This window comes from Peromyscus leucopus, chromosome 3 (genome assembly GCF_004664715.2).
Source record: "Peromyscus leucopus breed LL Stock chromosome 3, UCI_PerLeu_2.1, whole genome shotgun sequence".
In the NCBI taxonomy this organism is placed as follows: Eukaryota; Metazoa; Chordata; class Mammalia; order Rodentia; family Cricetidae; genus Peromyscus; species Peromyscus leucopus.
Window position 1 is genome coordinate 72749004 of NC_051065.1, and position 3698 is coordinate 72752701.

The 3698-nt window shown below is 44.0% G+C and overlaps 1 pseudogene; it reads left to right on the plus strand.

The window, feature by feature from the left end:
• The first annotated feature begins 1445 nt into the window (after positions 1-1445).
• On the plus strand, positions 1446-2692 carry LOC114689777 (annotated as a pseudogene).
• Positions 2693-3698: the final 1006 nt, after the last annotated feature.

Here is a 3698-nt window from a genome sequence, read left to right on the forward strand (position 1 = left end):
CATTCACGGCGTGAAAGGATTGAACTCTTGTCTTCCTGCCTTTGTTTGGATTGTGGTTGTTTTGTATTTACTTACTTCTTCGGATGTTTTCTGTTTTTCTTTCTTTTTATTTATTTATTTATTTTTGACTGATTGTTGTGACTCCTCAGGAGAACTGCCAGTTTCCTAGGTACATTATCAATGAATCGTCCTCACTCCTTTTTTTTTTTTTTTCCAGCCTTAGGCTAAGTGATCATTCCCCAGCAATAGCCATGTGTTGTATTGAATGAGAAGAAGAACTGGATGCTATCTGGAGGTGAGCGGATGTCCCCCCAAAGCACATCCTTGCTCTCCAAATGTATGATTATGATATGGCCATATTAGGAAAAGGGATTCTACAGTGACATTAAAGGTTTAAAAATGATCACACCTTGGATTCTGCAGGTGGAGTCTGCATAACTATTCACAGCTGCTGTATACAAACCCTGGCCACTCTGGAGAGGCACAGCAGGAGAGGAGCTGCCCATGCTGGTGGGAAGCAAAGGCCAGAGTCAGGGAGCCACCGTGTAAGGAATGCCTGGATCACTGCCTGCCAGCAGCAAGGACAATTCTCTCCTGGAACCGGCAGTCTTGTTCATAACTCAATGTCAGACTTTTAGCCTCCAGACCGGTGGGAATAAGTCTGTGTTGTTCTGATCCACTGCGTTGGTGGTAGTTTATTATGGCGCTAGAGGGTGCACAGTACCCTTCACTCCTTTGGCGCCCTCTCTGTTATATTAAGTGTGTATATTTTACTCTGTTGACGCGTTATGAGAAGAAAGAGTGAGGTGTACAAAGTCCAAGAGAAAAGGGGGAAGCGAGGCTGGAGGTGGGTGGAGAATGCTAATTCAAGGACAGAAGGAAGAGAGGGGGAAAAATTAAGCAGAGAAGGAAAGCAATAGAGAGAAATGAGGTAAAGAAAAGTTAGCATCCACGCAGAAAGGCCCTTTCCTTTACTTCCCCACTCCATTATTCATATCGCTCCCCTCTATGCACTGTCCTGATCTCCAGTCCCGTTAGGCATTTTGCAAGTTCATTTATTTGTGCTCTTTGCACGCTCCTGGTCTCTAACCTGCAGGCAGGAAACAGTCCCATGGAAGCTGTAAGTCCGAAGCTCACCCAGGAAGCTCCCCTTGCATAGCCATAGGACACCCTAAAACGTGGCGGGGAACCCGCATCATTACCGGAGGCAGGGTTTCCTAGGCAAGCTTGAAGCTTAGGCGGCCACAAGCACGCACTTGGAATGCTTCCGCGGTCACATCGCCCCACTCTCCCTGACGCCCACAACACAAGTGTGAGCTCAACAATGCAAGGAGCCCACACGTACAAAAAAATTCCAAAGGCTGGGGAAGCCGCCGTGCCTGTTTTTACTGCTTATGGTCCTTCTGGGTCTGAATGGAGGACTTTTAACGTCTCTGCTGCCCCGAATGGTCTCTGGACGGGACGTTTCCCTAAAGGATCCAGGGAGTAAGGGCAGATGCTGACTTGAGCTCTGGGAAATAGTTTGGAGACAAGTGTCATCTTCTGCCCCTCACCCTCGTCATTCTTTGCAGATTCTCACCCAATTTTTTAAAATTTCTCTGAATTTCTTTCTAGGCACTTTCTTCATCGTTTTTTGCAGAGAAGATTTTTCAGAATTTCAAAATTTTTTTTGAAAGTCTATTTTATATTGCGATTGCCTGGTTTTCAAAAGAGCATTTTAAAATTTACATATGCTAAAACAAACCTCTTTGGTATACAGCTCTGTGAATCTGGGGAACTCTTTGGAGTGATATAACAGTTGCCCCACCGTGGGACGGTGGTGGCACACACCTTTATTCCCAGCACTTGAGAGGCAGAGGCAGGAAGATCTCTGTGAGTTCAAGGACAGTCTGGTCTACATAAGAGTTCCAAGACAGCCAAGACTACACAGAGAAACCCTACCTTGAAAAGCAAAAACAACAAACAAAAAACACAGCTGCCCCCATCAAGATATAAGACATTCATTCTCTTTTTCCCTCGGTGCTGGCAGCCACCCAGCTCCCAGTTAGAGCAGACACCACAGGTTTCAGAGACCTGGAAAGCCCCATGGGCCTCCGGGTTCTCAGCCATTACCTAACAAGAGCTACATGGAGGAGTAGGTGTCATCAGAAGCCCATGTGGCAGTATTCGAAGCTGTCTCTGACCCACCACACACTGACTTGTGACATGCCCTCCCTTGGTATAACTACAACAAAGCTAGCCTGCCGAGAATGAAGAACTCTTCGAGCGAGCATGGCCCTGCCAACGTGAAAGATATAACAGGAAGTGGAGCTATGGATGCTAAAGATGATGACATTGATCTCTTTGGATCTGAGGAAGAAAGTGAAGAAGCAAAGAGCTCCGAGAAGAGCGCCTTGCACAGTATGAATCAAGGAAAGCCAAAAAGCCTGCCCTTGTTGCCAAGTCTTCCACCCGCTGGATGAGAAACCTCGTGATGACAGACAAACTTGACAGAATTGGAGGAGTGTGTCAAAAGCATCCGGCTTTGGTGTAAGACTTTTCTAAACTGGTTCCAGTGGGATACGGAATTTAAAGGCTTCGAATACAGTGTGTAGTCCAAGCGGCTAAAGTTGGAACAGATATGCTGGAAGAGCAGGTTACTTCTGAGGACTATGTGTAGTCCATGGATGTGGCCGCTTTTAACAAAACCTAAAGTTCATCCTCACCTCAAGTCAGCACACTTCAATAAAAGCTTGAAAGATGTAGAAAGAAGAGTCATAAGACAATTCCCTCTTGGTTTAAAAAAAAATTACACAGATTGCATCATGGTAATCAAATTCTCCTTCCTTAGGCTACAGCAACTCCCTTGACTTCTTCCCTGGGGTGTTATGTCTTCCAGAATTTCATATAAATGAGTTTAGCTCTTTTGACCCTCGATTCCTTCCCTAGCACATGGACTCGTTATATGCACCTACTTTGAAAATCCTATACTTCACTCCTTTTTTCTGCTGACCAGTTAACTTCTTAAATATCATAGCTGGTAAATGCTTCTGCCCAGTGGACAATATTTGGGGATTTCCAGTGGGTTTTGTTTTTGTTTTTTCCACTTATAAGTAGTGCTGCTGTAACTGTCTAAAACCAGCTCTTGGGTGAAACTCTATTATGTTTTGCTTTATTTTTTCTTCTAAGGTAAACATACGAACACGTACATGTTTAACTTCATGAGAAACTGCCCGTGTTCCTAGCATGTTTGGGGGAGCAACTTCCCCATTTTGTGTCTCACTAGTAATATTTGCAAGGACTCGATGCTGCTGGTGTGTTCTCCTAAGCACCATTTTAAAAGTTGTGTGAAGTTTCACACTGTAGCTTCAATTTTCGTGTTCCTGGTGACTAATAATTTTGAATAGCTTTCAATTGCTTAGTTACTATCCAGATAGCTTCCTTTAAAAAGTATCTAAATCTTTTACTTAGTTTATTTTTATTTTTAATTTTCTGAGGTTTTTTTTTGTTAAAATATAATCACATCATTTCCTCCCTTCTCTTTCCTCCCAACCCCTTCTTCCTTCTCTCAGATTCATGACTTCTTTTTCTTTTTCACACACACACACACACACACACACACACACACACACACACACACACGCGCGCATGCACAGTTAGTACAACTTGCTTACTCTGTTTAGTGCCATTTGTGTGTTATGATTTTAGGGGTCATCCCT